Genomic DNA, 19,760 nt, shown 5'->3' with positions numbered 1-19,760 from the left:
TGTGCTGTATTCTGTCTGTTGTATACTGCATCTAAAACAATACATTAAGTGCATGTCAGAAACCTGTCAAAGTGGACTTTGGTGGTTGTAGTTTCTGCTGTGTCTCTGCAGTTGCAGGAAGAATAAAGACTTTGTAAAGATTTACATCGGATTTTGAGTGCAAGAAACTGGAACCAGAAAGCTCACCAGGTAACGTTCCTGGTGCAGCTTGGATATGTTTGCCACACATCTTTGAAGCTGTTGAGAAATTGTCTTTGTATTAAAAACAGTAAACTGGCCAAAGATGTTTGTGTTGTTTCCAGAGATGAAAGAAACAACCTTGCAAGTGTTGAATTTTTGTTTGATAACATTTGTGTGAAGCATGTTGGGCTGACTTACAACATTAACAGCACTATTTAAATAAAGTTATTGTGTTAGAACAGAGGGAGATGAAGAAAACTAGTCCACTGAGTTATATTTGAATCCTTTAGAATTTCTCTGTGTAAAGCCCTGCATTTACAGTTGAACCAAAGCATGTATTCCCCCGGAAGATATTTCTAAGAGATTCTTGTTAATTAAGAACCAGTTCAAATAATGCAAGCTATGTTGAAAATTCTCCCTGTGATATCTTGTCACTTGCTCCTCAAATGTATGTAGCGTATCATTATAGATGTTTAGAAATGTTACATTTCCATAATAACAGGTTTCATTGCCAGATGAAATTATTGGCAGGTTTTTGCACACACAACTTCAGCCAGAACTGCCAAAAATATAACAACCAATTTTGGGGGGAAAAGTGATTTTTAGATTGCTTGCGTTCCAATTTTTGGTAATGTTCTCAACTAATATGATCACTACATTACTCTTACCATTGAAACTGGCTGGACAAGGAACACATTAGCACAAAGAGCTTTTGTTTTAAATTCACTCATGGGGTGTGGGTGTCGCTGGCTGGCCAGCTTTTATTGCCCGTCCCTCGTTGCCCTAGGGAAGATGGTGGTGAGTGTCTGCCTTGAACCACTCTGGTCCATGTGCTGTAGAAGCTGTTGAACCGAGGCTAATTGCCTCCCAACTCAGTTTTGCAACACACAGTAAGAACTCTTAGCTTTTGAATGTTGCAGTACTAACTTTTTGCAAACCTCACCCGGATTGAGCCTGCAGGTGCTGTCTGCACACCTGTATAATGTAAGTTACACAATAGCTCCCCAGACATTACCTAGCTACTTCGAATCCTGAAACATTTGCAACAGTTCAATTGCAGTTTATTTTTGGATGCTGTACTGCAAGGCAGCTCACACCCCAGTGCTTTTTAATGGCATCTGGGGAGTTGGCTTCCAGTATTACTACTTCACAGTTCAGAAATTCCACCAGAATATAACCTGTGGAAACTATATGGCTTTTACAAAAAATAATTGAAATCTTCAAGAGATCATGATGAGCAAATTCAGGACTGCGGTAATCACAAATATTTGAAGTAGCGAGGCAGGTGGCTTCTTGGGTCTGATTTCACAATGGTCATTATTGAACTAAAAATTCAGAGGTCTGGACGAATGATATACAGATATCACGTCTCACTACATAGCTAGGAAATTTAAATTCAATAAATTCAAACCATGCAACTGTATTGAATTAAATAAATCTAGCAAGTATCAATTGACTGAATTACCCAACCATGACATTGAATATTTCGAAGGCACATCCTTCCACAGTTAGAGCCTGCAAAATTGTCTATGCTAATATTTGGAGATTTCTGCCAATTCTGGGGGACTCATCCCAATTTCCTTGATTAACATGCCAGAGGTAATAGTGCAGTTAGAATATAGAACATAGAACGGCACAGCGCAGTACAATCCCTTTGGCCCTTGATGTTGCGCTGACCTGTGAACAAATCTGAAGCCCATCTAACCTACACTATTCCATTATTATCCATATGTTTGTCCAATGAACAATTAAATGCCCTTGAAGTTAGCAAGTCTATTACTGTTGCAGGCAGGCATTCCACATCCTTGTTACTCTGAGTAAAGAACCTACCTCTGACATCAGTCGTACAACTATCACCCCTCAATTTAAAGCTATGTCCCCTCATGCTAGCCATCACCATCCAGGAAAAAGGCTCTCACTGTCCACCCTATCTAATCCTCTGACCATCTTGTATGTCTCTATTAAGTCACCTCTTAACCTTCTTCTCTCTAAACAGAGAGAAAACAGCCTCAAGTCCCTCAGCCTTTCCTCATAAGACCTTCCCTCCATGTCAGGTAACATCCTGGTAAATCTCCTCTGTTCCCTTTCCAATGCTTCCACATCCTTTTTATAATGTGGCGACCAGAACTGTACGCAATACTCCAAGTGCGGCCGCACCAGAGTTTTGTACAGCCGCAACATGACCTCATGGCTCTGAAATTCAATCCCTCTACCAATAAAACCTAACACACTGTATGACTTCCTACCAACTCTATCAAGCTGGGCAGCAACTTTCAGGGACCTACGCACATGGACACCGAGATCTCTCTACTCATCCATACTACCAAAAATCTTGCCATTAGCCCAGTACTTTCTATTCCTGTTAGTCCTTCCAAAGTGAATCACCTCAACTTTTCTGCATTAAACTCCATTTGCCACCTCTCAGCCCAGCTCTGCAGCTTATCTATATCCCTTTGTAACCTGCAACATCCTTCCGCACTCTCCACAACTCTACCGACTTTAGTGTCATCCGCAAATTTACTAATCCATCCTTTTATGCCCTCATCCAGGTCATTTATGAAATTGACAAACAGCAAGGGCCCCAAAATAGATCCTTGTGATATCTTCAACATTGACCCTGGACCCTATGAAGTGGCATAGCATCAGTAAGGAAACCTCCTGATTTTTTTTAATGCCAGTATTCCCAGAGTTCTGTCTGCCTGGTCTGAGGTTGGGGTGTCTGCTCAATTAGGGTGGGTATGAGGTCAAGGAAAGAGTTAAATGAAAGAGGGTTGTGGGACAAGAAGGCACCTCCAGGATGCCTGTGAGAGGAAGTAGGGGACTCCAAGAGGGGTGTGGAGCAGAAGAAGGCTTCAAGGAAGTTATAAGTGGTGTGGGGGTGGGTGTTTCAAAGTGATTGGAGGCTGGAAGACACCATCGAGGCTGCAAGATGGGTGTGGAGGGGGAGATTAGAGGTGCAAATATGTTGCAGAGGGTGAAAAGGAGGCTGTGAGATGTCGCTGGTGGGAAACAGGGCTGCAAGATAGATGGGGTATGGAGAAGGAGGCTGTAAAGGAGAAAGCATTGTTTTAAACCTGAGAAACAAAGGAATACTTGATCAACTGGGATCCAAGAAAAATTTTATATGTCTGAGGCAGTGGAATCTTAGCAAATGAATGTGGAATATCCAGCTTAAGGGTATGTAATTTCAGGAGCTACAGTTCTTGGAAAAATGCAATTAATTCTTCAGTAATGAACATCATATTAATTGTTAAATTTAAACCTCAGATTTAATTTGGCAGAAAGGATGTTAAATCACCTCATTAGAATATTCCAGCTTCCCACAGACGCAATGGAAATACCATAACTGAGCTCACCAGTATTTGGGAGGTGTGTTTAGAGTGATGGCATTTTGTACCCAGAAGTATGTTTCAGTTACTTTGGAAAAAAGAATTCGGGCTAACTTGTGCCTGTTGTTTTATAACAGTATAAATATTGTGATATCTATCATTTTAATGCTTTCCGTGTGTGTTGTAGCTTTACGTTTTAATGGAGAGTTAATGGTTATCAAGGATATCAATGAATTCTTCCAATTCTGCTTCTGTCTAAATACTATATATGTCAACATAAAGACAGAAGGTATTCTTAATGGTGAAGCATCACATAAAAAAAAAATTGCTTGGTGAGAATGAGAAAGTAGCTCTGGGAGTCAAACCATAGCCCTTAAATCTCAGAAACCTCAAAAATCTATTTTGATACTTGCATTTATCTTCATTCACTCACAAGTCAGCTTTTATGAGTTGTGTTCTGCAGTTGTGTGTAAATGTCGTACTTGTAAATTGTCACCCCACTGCTCTTTTGCAATGGTTTAAATCTTAACGGAGGTAATAAGTTTAAAAGCTAATTAGCTGGAAGGGGAAATGTTAGCAAGGGTAGATTTTGCATTGTGTTTCCATATTGTTTATCTTTTATCTGACCCTTCACCATCTAGTAATATTTTTTGAATAGCGTGGTGAAGGTTTGATTAGAATCAAGTTTCGATTTGTGATGTTGCAATGGAAAAGTTGAACTTTGTTTTTTGAGCAAGGAACGTGTATGTCTACTTAACACCTTAGTCCTGTCATAGTTTAGACAAGTAAATCACATGGAGGAAGTTTTGCTCAGAAAACATTCTTTCAACCTGAACTAATTTCCTCAGCTTGTTGCTTTTCTTGTTCAACTATTCTATTTTTAACCTTAGCAATGTAATGACGTACAGTCTGGCCATGGAGTGATGCAGGGCTACTGAGAGTGCCATAAAATAAAGGGCCTGACACGTACCTGACATTAAATTTGTAGAACAATAGTGTTGGTATATATGTGAGTTACAGTTTCGCATCAGATTAGATCTGGCATAGATCTACATGATGTCATGAAAAGTCCCTTTAGAGATGCTCAATCATCGACACATCCTGTTCACCTGGGGAATTTTCCCTTTGTTAACACTTCAGCTGAGCGCCGTGAGATTCCATAATCATCAAGGGAATGATTTTTCTTTTCTTTGTGATCTGCTCTACTGGTTTCATGCCTCTGCTTGAATATATGCGGTACCCTGAGTTATGATCCCATAGCTTAGTGGGTACTATCCTTGTGTGTGAGCTTTGATGGCGAGTGTTGACAGGCTGTATTTTTGTCGGGACATTGTAACTGCACCTCTCTGTCCCTTACATCGAATATTTGTGGTCAACTGAGAGCACAGGAGCCACGAGTTAGGCACTGAAACCAGGGCCAATCCATTCCGTGTGGTTCACCTACTTGCTTAGCCTGACATTTCCAAAATATTTGCCAGAGCCCAAAATTCCTTGTAAGAAAACTGGGAAAATATCTATCTGGAGAGTTTTGATTTGATGCAGCTTCTGAGATGTGAAATTCCTTTTGTGATTTTATGACTGAAACAAAGCATTTTCCTACTTTACGTTGAAAGAGGAAATTTGAGGCCTAAGATTTGTTTTAATTATTTGCAAAATAGAACAAGTGGTCAATCTGCACCTTCACTCCACGATGCTTATTATGCCAAGACTGGAATTCACTGACCACACTGTCACCTTTGAGTCAGATAATTGTTCAAATCCAACTCCAGAACTTGAAGACAAGGTGGTTGGTACTCCAGAGCAGTACTGGGGAAGAGATGTATTGGTGGAGGTGCAATCTTTCAGGATGACACTTCAAATCAAATCCCTGTCTGCCTTCTCAAAAATATTTCCTGGCACTATTTTGATGAAGAGCAGAGGTGTTACCCAATGTCATGGCTTCACTGTTGTTAGTTTCTGGCTGTGCAGAATAGAGTAAATGTTACCCATTCTAAATTACATTTTATGCTTTAAATTATAATCTAGTGGATTACTAATAAAATTCTCACGATCTTATCTGATATTGGTGTCTCAATGTTTATGACCTCATTGGCTGAGATTCAACAATTATACATCTAGTCTCCCGAAGTAAATTTATTAGCATATTTCCAGGAGATCTAAATTTTCATAGAAGGCCCTTGCATCGTGTAGTGAAATATTCATAAGAATATATTGTATGAGTTTAAGTATCTACAAAAATAATACCTTTCAGTGCTTCTGCTATGGCGCACTTGAAGATCCACCTATCAGAAACTCAAGTCATTGCAATGCCATTTGAGCATCTGCAAGTTCAGACACTAGAATTCTTATCCCATTGCCTCCCAGTGTATGAAATTTATTGTTCTTTGGAGGAACCTTTGATTAATGCCATCTCTTTTCTGCTCACATCCTGACAAGCAACAATTGGTTAATATAAAATACAGAACCTTTTATGAAATAACACATGGCATTTGTATTACTGAATCACTTAAGGGTGATCTCTTTTAGTACAATTTATTTTGAGTGTGTGTTCATCAAGGTGGGGTTTGATCATTCTGTGGGAATGGGACCACCTCACAACTTGTCATACGTTAAATACAATCAGGAATTCACGGTGCTCTGATTTCACACATTAAATACACTTGTTTTTAGCTTCACTATGAAGACCTTGCATTTCTTTACAGCTTTGTACTCTCTGTAGGAACAAAAAATAGCAATAGAAGCAGGAAATAACGGGGATACGTGAAATTTCACTCTTCTCAGTTATGTGGGGCTATTTGTGAACTGCAAACCTTGTGTGCTCTTTTTATTATTCCTTGTAAAATTCTGCAGTAAGTTCTGGAAAAGACTTTGGCAGACATGGAGTTCTTGCCAACTGGATGCTGGGGAACAGGTATATCATTCTTCATGTCAACTTGAATCAATCAAAGCCATTGCCACAGTTATTCGTGCTTACTCTCTGCAAGCAAGACACAGCAGCGCCCTGAGGCCAGTTTTTGGGTAATGATGTGCTACAACTGCCTGTGTACTTGAAGCTGGAAATCCTTTGCATCCTGCACTCTGTCGGTTCAATAAGTTGTCTGATTTCAATTTTCATTGCTGTGTACTGATATAAATATTTTTCTGTTGTGATGTTACTCGTCCCATTTGACATGGTAGATGGGCTTTATAAAAGTATTGTCAATATTTTCTGAACGTCAATAAGCTTGAAAATACTGTGTTATGCGACACACTTATTGGTAACTTAGAATGCTACTGGTGTGAAAAGGAGCAGGCGCATTTAATTCGTGAGCAAAGTGTTGACAGAGGAGAAATGAGTTGGCTTGAAGCTGTGAACTGCACGTAAGCATCTATGACAGAATAATTTGGAGCAGGCCTCCAATCTTCACTGCGGGTGATGTTGGTAAAATCTGTTTCCCCTTTGCAATGCATCCCACCCAACCCCAGATGAGATGTCATCAAAAATGTTTCAAAGCGCTCAAGAATTTACAAATTTCTAACTCTATTTCATTTTTAAAGAAATGCATTTAAAATTGGGGTTGCTTTTTCTGGCTCCTGGCAATTCACTTTATCTTTGGGTAGTGGGTTTTTGGAGGATTTCTGCTTTTCAACATTATTCATCAAAATTTGTTCGATTTCTTCAGATTTGTGGAACATTGTGGATTTGAGGTAATGTTCTGAAATGTTCAGTTAATCATTACAATGTAGAGACACATCTTGAAGTATGAGAAATTATAGCATTTTTGGAACATACTTTTACAGGACTGGCAGTACTTTCACTGCTGGAAATCCACAGGACTGCCTGTGATGAACTGGTGATGCCATATTAAGAATGGGCAATGATGTGATTTGACTTGATTTGCCATTTTGGAAGGTAGCTGCTGCAATGCAAATTGTTTTGGCTATCAACAATTCATTTCAAATGTTTTCAAAAATGCAGAAAAAGCAAGAGAGAGGTCAAAATGCTGCAATCATTTAAAGGTACATCAATGGCTTCATGAAAAAATAACCAACTAAAATCAAAAGCAAAGAAATTCCATGCAACAACAAACTCTCTTCCTTTTCTGGAAGAAAAATATTATACGAGCATGCCCATGAGTGGACAAAATCTCCAGACTCAGTTTGGAGTACGTACTCTCCTAATCAAGATTCTTTCAAATCAAGTGAATGAAGACTGTTGAGATCTCAATTTGAAGTTTACTTAGAAAAGACAGCAGTTCTGTCAATTGCAAAAACAGAGAAAAAGTCTCATCTGCTGCTTCATGGGTGTTCCATTGAAATGAATCAACTTTTTTTTAAAAACAAAGGAATAGATGGGAAAGTAGTCTCTATGTTAATCGATTTCCACAAAATAGTAAATTTACATTAAACAAATTGCCTGTTAAGGTCTCTTAAACCACGGATGTCTAATACTAACAATACTTGAGCAGTAAGTAAGTTTGCCACTTGACAGAATGAATTCGACAACTTTATGTGGGATGTGTGTAGACTGTCTTAAAACTGGCAGACCGTAATGCCAAGACTCATTCAGTATGGCCACAGTTGGCTGCTCCATTCCAGGTATCCTGCAATAAAAAAATTCAAGAGGTTGCAATTTGTAGGAATGTAATAAGCCAGTGATCGATTGTCATAGTCCCTATTTTATTTTGCCATTTTTTCCCCCCAGAATTGTGGTATTAAGACTAACAATGGTCAAGGTTTCGTATCAGCCACTTTTCACTGCAATGAAGCAAAGACATCCTTCAAAAATGCAATGTAGCCACTTCAAAAAGACTCATGTGCACAAATATATCCTAAAGACTTCAATGTTATGCTGTTATCGAATTGAAATGACTGCTTGAAGAAATGGAGCTGGAAGTCCTTTCCAAACTAAATTTGACACATGGTTTCATCTCAGCCATACCTGGCTGCAGTGAGAATTTGGAGAGCCTTCAAAATAGCAAGAAGCTTTTAAAGAAAGTAACAAGTGAATGGATAGATGGTTCAAGTTGGCATCATCAATATGCTAAATAGTTTGTATCTGAAAACCCGAACACATCGATTTGACCTGCACAGAAGTAGTTACGAAGTTGGTGAAAGACATACTCTGTCTCTTCAAGGAAATTTAGGCTGCCCTACTTTACTGGAAGCATAATTCTTGAATTGCCCATGTGAGAAATTCAGATCAGTGATCATCTGCCTGCCAGATGATATCCTTCTATGGAATGGTCACAATGTGACAAATGTAGAGAGGTTGAAATCTTGAAATTCTCAGTGATTCAGCAATATTTTGTCTGCACCAAGGTGTCAAAACAATGCCCTGGAGAAGCTGGTAATAGATCCAACCAGTGGCACAGTGGCTAAGTGGGTAGCACTGCTGCATTACAGTTCCAGGGACAAGTGTTCATTTATAGCCTTGGGCAACCGTCTGTGTGGAGTTTCACATTCTCCCCTGTGTAGGGTTTTTTTGCCTGGTGCTCAGGTTTTCTCCCACAGTTCAACAATGTGGTGGATGAATGGATTGACGATTGTATATTGTCTATAGTTTCTAGGCATGTCCAGGTTAGGTGGATTGGCCATGGTAAATGTCGGGTTATGGGGATAGGGTGTGGTGCTGAGTCTGGGTGGGAGAGTCAGTGTGGACACGATGCGCTGAATGGCCTCTTTCCACATTATAGCAACTCTATGACTCATCAATGAGTAACTGTTTGAGAAACTAGATAGCAAAATAGCACATAACCAATTGGCAAAACCAATTAAAGAACAAAAAGGTTCAATCATAATAAATTCCACAAGTGATTGTCTCCAATCTCCAAGCTTGGGCTTTGTCTACTTTTTCAAAAAGGTAAAACAACTGGTTGAATCTGAACACTGACTTGAAACAAGCCCAATTCCTCGATGCCATAAATTAATGTGTAGCTTATTCTGAACCAGATACACACACACTTTCCCATGGATTGGAAGTAAAAAGGAGATGTAACCTGGCAAATGAAACAATCTCCTACGTATAGAAAAATTGTAACTTGTTTCAGCATGATAGTTTTTCAAGACAGTGAGATTCTTGAACAATTGGCAAGTTTGATGGGTATCACATTGTACTAAGCCAAGTCGCTCTCTGGAAACACATTATATTCCAAAAGGTAGGAATAGTAGCCTTTCTTAATGTGATGGTTCAGCATGAGATAACCACCAGCCCTTAGATATTTTCCTAATCTGTGTTCAGAGATGCTATTATATATCTCTTGAGTAGATGGGATTTGAACCTAGGCATTCTGGCACAAACTACTACTGCACCAGAAGAGCCCACCACCAGCCCTTAAGACAGTTTGTAATGAGAAACTGAAATACCAATGCCTGGAATCTGAACTAAATAAGCACCAGTGTTATATGGTGTGAAAGGCTACATATTAATGTTATTCATAAAAATATTAATTGTAAGCCATCTTTTACTAACTGAAATACTTGGCTGGCAATTCACTTCAACTTGGAGCTTTTTAAGTACTCTTGGACAGGTGTTCAGAATTTAGTTACTTGCTATTCTTTTGTAATCTACTATGTATTCACATGATACAGAACAATAGTAATTGCAATGTTATTACTCTCCTGTTTACCTATCATTATTAATGATACTTTTTTAAATTCTAGGTGTATTTCTGCATGACCTCAAAGTGACTGAATACATCAGATGATATTGGTAAGATGGCTAATAAATGCCACATTATGACATCATATCTGATTTCATTCCAGTACTGTCTTTTGTGGGTGAAACTTTAACTCTAAATGGTACTTTCCATTTTCTTTCTGTTGCAAGGTCCTTCCCAATTTTTGCAATGCTTGCTTTCTTAGATCGACCGTACCTTATCTCAACTGCAATGGAAGCATGAAGCTGATAAGAGACCACGAAGGTATCTCCGTATGAGACAGATGTACTAAACTCATGTAATAATAATCATTAACGGTGAGGAGGTCTGCAACAGGTTTCAGAATGACACAGACAGACTGATGAGATGGGAAGACACATGTTAGATGATGTTTCACACAGCTAAGTGTGAAGTGATTCATTTCAGAAGGAAGAATGAAAAGAGGCAATCAAATCTAAATGGCATGATATTAAAAGGGATGCAGAAAAAGAGAGCTCCAGGGAAATACAATAACAAGAGCACCAGGACAAATTAAGGAGTTTGTTAAAAAGGCAGACAGTGCACATGGAAGTTATGCTAAGTCTGGCATAGGTTCCAACTGAAATATTGTGCTAAATTCTGAACATCACAGTTTAGCACAGATGTCAAGGCCTTGGAAAGGAAGCAGAGAAGAGCTAGGACAATGGTACCACAGGTGTGAGACTTCAGTTATGTGGACCTAAATGAGAAGTTTGGATTGTTCTTGGAACAGAAAAAGTGAAGGGGTTAATCGAGGTATTCAAAGTCAAAAAAGGGTTTGGAAATGTAAGCTGGTGGAGGCAATTTCAATATATGGTTCCTATTCTTTTCGCACTGAGTTTTTAAATTAAGCTTTAAACATTGTTCACAAGTCTTTTACATTGTTATGATGTCAATGAACATATTGTTAATGTTTCAGAATGGTCACATGATTAGAAACTGGCTATTAAAAGTACACTTTGACTGCTGGACCTGCGCAAGTGTAAGCTAATGTCATAGTATCACCACGTATCCTAGTCCAAACGAAAAAGCAAGACAATTGATCCTTCACATAAAAACAACTTTAATGCCAGTCAATGCTAGTATAGAATAGATGACGCATCATTGTATTTTGAAAAGGTCTCAAGCTATAGATGTCACAGTCTCACAAGTACATAAGTACTTTGTTCTGGAAAACCCACGATATCCAGTCCTCTTTGAAATGTGCATTCTCTTAAATTGAATAACAACTTACCAAGGCTTCACTTTTAAATTGTTCTGCAATAGTTAAGTATTTTATGGAGCCAACTCCATGGGAAATGATCTATGCGGCTGTTGGCAAACTATGAGCTTTTTAAGCGCTGAAACGTTGACTCATTTCCATCACGTTGAAAGTCACAATGCAAGTACTGACTTTGTTACAGAGTACCATAACATTCAGAATCACCCACTCACATATGTGCTTTCTACCAGTTTTGTGCTTAACTGAAGGAAAGATAGTAGCTGGTCAGATTGTGTGCTACTGAACTTTATATTTAATTCCCAGAAATACTTAACCGTCTGTAATACATACTAAGATTTGGATACTGCAGGCCCATACTTCCACTTATCATCTTATCCAAACTGAAAGTTTTAAAATGGCTGTTGACAGCAAGGATTCTCACTTGGGGGTTTCAATCTTTTCTCCCTCGCGCTCTCCTGCTTTCCACCCAATGCTGGAAGCCAATTTTATCACCTGTTGCCAGTCTTCATCTGAAGGAATTCCAAATCCTTTGTGAACTTCAGGTCACCTGAAGCAAATTTTCAAGAGATGTTATTGTCCCTGATGAGTACCCCTGTGGGAAGTGCACCCAGCTGCAGCTCTTGGGAGACCATGTTAGGGAACTGGAGCTGGATGCACTCAGGATCATCCGAGATGCTGAGCAGAACAAAGATAGGAGTTTTAGTGAGGTGCTCACACCTAAGGTGCAGGCAGAGAATAGCTGGGTGGCCAACGGGGAGGGCAAAGCGAGTGGCAGAGAGTGCGGGAATCCTCAGTGCCCACTCCCCTCAAACAAGCATACCATTTTGGTTACTGTTGGTGGGGATGACTGACTGGGGAAAGCATCATCAGCCAGGTTGGTGACACTACAACTGGCTCTGGGATACAGTGGGAAAGGGTAAAGATAAACATGGCCTTAGTGATAGGAGACTCGATAGTTAGGGGTGCTGACAGGGAGATTCTGTGGCTGCCAATGGGAATCCAGGATGGTGTGTTGTTTCCCAGGTGCCAGGGTCCAGGATGTCTCAGAGCTGCAGAATGTTCTCAAGGGGAAGGGTGAACAGCCAGAAGTCATTGTGCACATTGGCACAAATAAGATTGGTAGAAATAGGCATGCGGTCCTGTCGATTAGAGAGATCTAAGAAATAAGTTTAAAAACCAGGATATTGACTGTGGCAATCTCCAGATTACTTCCAGTGCCATCTGCTAGTGAGGGTAAGAACAGGAGGATAATGGCAGACGAATGCGTGGCTAAAGAATTGGTACAGGGGGCAGCGATTCAGATTCCTGGATCATTGCGATCTTTCCTGGGTAGAGGTGACCTGTTCAAGAGGGACAGGCTGCACCTGAACTGGAAGCTTCTAATACCCTAGAGGGCAAATTTGCGAGTGCTACAAGGGATGGTTTAAACTAGATTGGCAGCAGGATGGGGTCCTAAACAATGGGGAGGCAAGTGCGAGGCTAGAAAGAGAGATAGGAATCTGAAATAGCAAGTTGAAGGGACAGATTAGGATTGAACAGGGCAGGAAGCGAGGAATGCCTGATGGATTAAATTGCACCTATTTCAATGCAAGAGGGCTGACCGGTAAGGCCAATGAGCTCAGGGTGTGAATAGGAACATTGGGGTGGGGTGGTGGGGGTGCTGCAGAGGTGTGGTTGGGATATTGTAGCCATTAGGAAAATATGGCTAAGGGTGGGACAAGACTGACAGCTCAGTGTGCCAGAGGACAGGTGCTACTGGTGGGACAGAGGTAGAGGAAAGAGGGGAGGGCAAGTTGCATTTTTGATTAGGGGGAGTATCGCAGCAGGAGTCAGATGAAGTAACTGAGGGATCATCCAGTGAAGCTTTGAGGGTGGAGCTAAGAAATAAGAAGGGGACGGTGACATTACTGGTTTGTACTATCAGCCCCCAAAATAGTCAATGGGAATGAGAGGAACAAATATGCAGGGAAATTGGGGAGACTTACAGGAGCAATAGGGTCGTCATAGTGGGGGATTTTAATTTTCCCAACATAGACTGGGAATGCCATCGTGTTAAGGGCTTAGATGGGGTGGAATTTGTTAAATGTGTTCTGGAAGGTTTCCTCAAGCAGTATATAGAGGGCTCTACTCAGGAAGGGGCAAAACTCAACCTACTGTTGGGAAATGGGGCAGGACAGGTGACTGAGGTGAAGTTGGGGGAGCACCTTGGGACCAGTAAACATAGTTCGATTAATTTTAAAATAGTTATGAAAAAAGACTAAACTGGTCCACCGATCCAAGTTCCAAATTGGGGCAAGGTGAATTTTGATAGAATTAGACAGGAGCTTACAGAGATTGATTGGAGCTGTTTGTTTGCAGGCAAAGGGACCTCTGGAAAGTGGGAGACATTTACAAGTGTGATAGCTAGGGTTCAAGGTCTGTATTTTCTTGAGAGGGTGAAGAGCAAGGTTAGCAGGAGTATGGAACTCTGGATTACAAGAGATATTGAGGTTTTGACCAGGAAAAAAAAGGAGGCAAGTTTCTGGTACAGGTGGCTGGGATCAAGGGAATCCCTGGAGATATATAGGGGATGCAGGAGCTTACTGAAGAAAGAAATCCGGGGGGGAGAAAGGAGGCACGAGAGAGGTTTGGCTGAGAAGATTAGGGTGAATCCAGAGATCCTTTAATTATGTTCAAGGAAAAAGAATAACTAGAGAGAGAATAGGATCCCTCAAGGACCAAGGTGGACATGTATGTGCGGAACCACAAGAGACGGGCGAGGTTCTCAATGAATACATCACCTTTTTGTTTACCGTGGAGAAAGACATGAAAACTCGGAACTTGGGGACATTAATGGCGATTTTTGGGGACAGTCTATATCACAGTACAGGAGGTGTTGTAAGTATTAGAACGTACAAAGGTGGATAAATTGCCTGGTCCTGACCAGATATGTCCAAGAACCCTGCACAAGGCTAGGAAAGAAATTATGGGTGCCCTGGATGATATATTTGCATCATCGTCAGCTGTGGGTGAGGTCCCAGAAGACTGGAGGGTAGCAAATGTTGTGCCCTTATTCAAGAAGGGCTGCAAAGAAAAATTATAGACCAGCAAGCTTAGCATCTGTGGTAGGTAAGTTATTTGAGAAGACTGAGGGCTAAGATGTACATGCGTTTGGAAAGACTGGGTTTGATCAGGAGTAGTCAGCATGGCTTTGCGTGTGGGAGATCATGCCTTAGAAATTTGTTTGAGTTCTTTGATGAAGTAACCAGGAAAGGTGACGAGGGCAAGGCAGTAGATGTAATTTCTATGGATTTCAGTCAGGCCTTTGGAAAGGTTCCACATGGTAGGCTGCTCTGGTAAGTTAGACCATGTGGAATCCAGGGACAGCTGGCAAATTGGATACACAATTGGTTTGATGTAGGAAGCAGAGAGTAATTTTATTTTAGATTTCCTACAGTGTGGAAATAGGCCCTTTGGCCCAGCAAATCCACACCACCCCTTTGAAGCATCCCACCCAGACCCATCCCCCATAACCCACGAACCCCTGAACACTATGGGCAATTTAGCATGGACAATCCACCTAGTCTGCATATCTTTGGACAGTGGGAGGAAACCGGAGCACCTGGAGGAAACCCACGCAGACACGGGGAGAATGTGCAAACTCCGCACAGACAGTTACCCGAGGCGGGAATCAAACCCGGGTCCCTGGCACTGTGAGGCTGCAGTGCTAAGCAATGAGCCACCGTGTCGCTCCTATGGGAATACCACTACCAATGCATTCCAGTAATACTGGAAGGATGCCATCTGACTGGAGGCCTATGACTCGTGGTGTGCCTTGGGTTGGTGCTGGGCTCATTGCTGTTTGTTCTCCATGTTGATGACTTGGATGAGAATGTACAAGGCATGATTGGTAAGTTTGTGGATGACACTAAAGTAGGTGGTATATTGGACAGTGAGGAAGGTTATCAGAAATTGCAACAGGATCTTGATTGGCTGGGAAGTGGGCCAAAAAATGTCAAATTGCATTTAAATAGACAAGTGTGAGGTGTTGCATTTTGGAAAGTCAAATCCAGGTGAATGGCTGGGCCTTAAGGAATATAGTGGAAGAGAGGGACTTTGGAGTAATGGTGCATGATTCTCTGAAAGTGGAGTCACAGGTAGACAGGACAGAGAAGAAGGCTTTTGGCACATTGGCCTTGATCAGTCGGGATACGGAGTATAGAAGTTATGTTGCAATTCTACATGATGTTGGTGAGGCCGCACTTGAGTATTGTGTTCAGTTTTGGTCACTTTGCTGTAAGGGCTTGAGTTATAGTGAGAGGTTGGACAAGCTAGAACATTTTTCTTTAGAGCGTAGGAGACTGAGGGGGTCCTTATAGAAGTATCTCCGATTATGAGAGACATGGATAGGGTGAATGCACTCAGTCTTTTTCGCAGGGTTGGGGAATTGAGGACTGGAAGACATCAGTTTCAGGTAAGAGGGGAAAGAATATGCGGGAATCTGAAGGGTAACTTTTTGACACAGATGGCGATACCCAAATGAAATGAGCTGCCAGCGGAAGTGGTTGAGGTGGGTACATTAACATTTAAAAGGCATTTGGACAAACACACGGATAGGAAAGGTTTAGAAGGAAGTGGGCCAAATAAAGGGAAATGGGGTTAGCATGGTGGGACATTTTGGTTGGTGCGGACCAGCCTGGGCCAAAGGGCCTGCTTACCTGCTGTAGGACTCTGTGACTCTCTCTCTCTCTCTCTCTCTCTATATGACTGTGTAATCAATATGAAACCAGTTACTGCAACTGTAGAGGGTGCTCCAGGCTCATTTATCCAGCTTCTCTTTGTATTTTGTTGAAGCCTTGGGTTATCTGTGGGTTAGATACAAAAAGAGTTCAAGCGGGGGGCAGTTCTAGTCAAATATATTTAATTTTTTCTACAAGATGAATATTGATCCATTAGAAAATTCTGAAATACCTTCCTCAGTCAAGCTCAGAATGTAAAATTATTAATCCTATTTCTTCACTTCAAACTGATACAATTCTAAAGAATAGATTAGATTTTTGTGACAGAACAGTTGCATTAATTGGCCGGCCATTACACTGACCTTTTATGTGCCAATTATAGTACTCAATAAGCAAGATTGAACTTTTTATCTGCAAGATCAAATGTCAAAATATTGTAAATGCAGCCCAACAACAGGGTAGTTACTGATAGTGATTTAAGTTAGGAAAATAAATGGCACCATATGTGATATGGCTGATCTGGACTTCATCAGAAAAAAATATTTGTTTTGGAAATGCAGTAATACCTCCACACTATTGTACAGCTGCCACATGCTGCTAGTTAGTTTAACCTGTGCAAAGCTGCAACACATTTTCTTTTGAGTAGATTCTTCCCTTCTCCTGAGTGGAGTGTCTGTCTGTTAGTCTCTCTTGCTGCCTTTTTCACTCTCTATCTTTCCCTAACTCTCTCTCATGCCCTTTCCCTCTCATGCCTCTCTATCTCGTGGCCTCTGTCTCTGTTTTGCCCTCTCTTTCTTTTTCACAAATTATAGGAACCCGTTTAGAATTAACAGTAAACTGCACTCTTCATTTGTGGCAGTCTGATTGCTTAAAATGGATAGCTTCATAATTCAGGTGACATACCACCCTTTTGTCTCAGTTCAACTTCAGTCTAATTGATTGATATAACAAACTTTTTTTATTAAGATGTTGCTTAATCCAGGTGCAGTTATTAGTTTTCAATGACTTCTTTTTGGGGTAATCTGTCATTTATTGTAGTTCTGCCCAGTTTGGCAAGTGTCTGTACAGCCTCTTTACGGGGGAGACTTGTATTGAAAACCTCTTGGTTGAGGAAGAAATGGAAGATGAGGGATTTTACAATCTTCTGATTGAGCTTGGTATTGAATGCAAATACACATACGTTTATCTAAAACAAGATGATTTTGGCCTTCAAGTGGTTAATCAGAGGTGAGAAGAAATCAGGATCTCTTGGTGTGTTTCTAGTTTGTATTCTGGTCTGTCTCAAGGGCTTCATTTTCCAATCCCTTTTGATTGTGATGGTTGAAAAGCACAGGCACTTCTTTTGTGCCAGCTCTAACATTCTTCTTCCTTGCAGTGAAGTAGCTTGTAGTTGGACTGAAGAGACAGCTTGTAAACTGAAATTAACTGTTTTGAGAATGGAAGGAGTTTCATCACAGTCCAAATTTTCTGCCCATTTCAGCAACAAAAACTTCTGTAAATGGATAATACTGATTTATCATGGGGTAGAAGATATGAGACATTATACCTTCTGATGCTAAATAAATGTAGTACATTGAATAAGTCTTACTTTGATGCAAGGACCTTACTGAGTTACGAAAGGACTGTGTTCTACAAAACTAAGGAATTACTTTTCTTCAACAATCAATAAATAACTGTACAAGGAAACAACTTTTATAGCATTGTGCAATGAAGATTAGCAGTGTCACATTATGGAAGTCATTGGCTGAGTTTGAGTCAGCAGTAGTTAAAAGTCTTTTTTTCAATTTATAAGCTAAGAAAGCAACAGGATAAGATGGTTTGTGTTGCCGATTGTCCTGTCTAGCCTGCCCGATCTAATCCCTTAGCGGGTACCTTTATATTGATCAAAAAAAATTTATTACACCACTAAACACTTGTTTCTCTGAAGTTTTGCTTTAACTTTTTCTATTGTGCTATAACTGAGTTATTAAAGTTGATATCACTCTTCCTTGACCTCGCACGGTCTTTATCAGCATAAGACTATAACGGCAATGGGAAGTTATAATCAGGGTTATAAAAGGTCTTGTAAAAATTGGATGACATAATGTACATTTTGCACAGGCATTGCACTATGAAGCTTATAGTTTGTGTCTGATATATAGGTAGATGGTAACAGAAGTATGTGGAAGAGGAGAATGACTTGGGTTTCCACCTCTGATTCTTACAACTTGTTTTCACTCATCGGTGTTGCTACACGGACATCTACATGAAAGCTAGGTATAGAAAGAAGATGAAGAGGAAAGGTTATCTGGGGCATTCTTGTGCTGTAAGTGGTCTTTTTAACAGCAGCATTGATGGAGGTGTGAGAAGAAGTGTTTTGTTGCCTTTGGATTCAGGAAAGGGTATCACAGTGCAAAAGGGAAAAGGAAGAGAATAAAATATTCGATGCACAAAAAGCCTAACCCATACTGGGATGCAGTAATGTCCTTTTTTGATGCTCTTGTCATCCTCATTTCAAGCAAACTCTCATGTTCCCTTCTTCATTTTGCCATCTGTTTCCTGCATCCCTTACTTGGAAAATAAAACAAATTGGCAACAAGTTTGAGAGTGGTGAGGAGCTCTGTGCTCTCTCCTATTTGCTCATGTCTAGCTGCTGAAATTGACTTTTGGGTAGAAGCCTTGAATTACATAGTGCAACATGTTCATTGACTTTTCTCCAAAGGGAGGATGGTTTGTATTGCGAGTTCCATGGGGCTACAGAATCCGAACGTGGTCCATGACGAGAAACCAGTGCACAACCAACACATTTGGCACAATGTCTATTTAACGTGCCTGTATGAAACTGTGCAGCTTCTGCTTAGAATCCTTCCCAGGAGATTCTTGTCCCCCTTGGACTGCTGTGAATGCTAAGCTCTACCACCCTCTGAACCAAAGCACTATGCCAATAACATACCGATGTATCGTTATTCAATACTCTTCTGCACTGGTGAATTAAGCCTTCAGTCATCTTCTAGAGCTGTACAGCTTTGTCCTGATGTTGTAAGACAGATAGAAAATGCTAGTGGCGCTCTGCAAGACCATCAGCATTTTTGGAATGAGCAGACAAGGTAATGTGTAGGATGTTGACCCTTCATTTGAATTTGACGAGATTCTGCTTGGTAAGTGTGCAAACCCACATAGCTCTGTCACTGCAAGGGTTAACCAGAACATACAAAGTCTGGGGTATGATATCGTCAGTACTTGCCCATCTCACCTCGTCCGAGTTTGAAATGTCTTTAGAACTTTCGAGTAGAATTGAGTAGTTTTAATTAGTTTGGAATTTGGATTAACTGTGCTTGATGAGAAGTGCTTTCATCTTATTCTGCAAAATATTACCATTCTTGGTTAACAGAGGTGATGTAATTGGCAAACGATTTGAAAGTTTGTGGTTCAAAATGTCAACTGCAAATGTCATAATCTAGTTATAGCATTCTAAAAATCATTCAAGTGACATTTTAAAGATGATAGGCTGCAACAGGAGTGGCTGGGCACTTATGCGACAACTTGCAGGTAGTTAATTAAAATTGAATTAACGTCTAATCACAGTCAATTCCATTGGAATGGTTATTGACCAATTCTCAGCCAGGTTGTGTGATTTAAGGTCTCTCTCGAAGGGAAAAATTCTGATCTCGCTTGG

The 19,760-nt window shown here is 40.5% G+C and overlaps 1 long non-coding RNA gene across 1 annotated transcript in view; it reads left to right on the top strand.

Annotated features, from left to right (window-relative positions):
- Positions 1-19,760, top strand: part of LOC125463489 (uncharacterized) — a 222,673-nt gene that overhangs the window by 146,570 nt on the left and 56,343 nt on the right. The window contains exon 2 of the long non-coding RNA XR_007249838.1: positions 10,152-10,200. This is a non-coding gene — a long non-coding RNA (uncharacterized LOC125463489). The remainder of the gene's footprint in view (positions 1-10,151; positions 10,201-19,760) is intronic.

This window comes from Stegostoma tigrinum, chromosome 22 (assembly GCF_030684315.1).
Source record: "Stegostoma tigrinum isolate sSteTig4 chromosome 22, sSteTig4.hap1, whole genome shotgun sequence".
Lineage (NCBI taxonomy): Eukaryota > Metazoa > Chordata > Chondrichthyes > Orectolobiformes > Stegostomatidae > Stegostoma > Stegostoma tigrinum.
The sequence above is the reverse complement of the archived record's forward strand: the minus strand, read 5'-3'. Positions and strand labels throughout refer to the sequence as shown.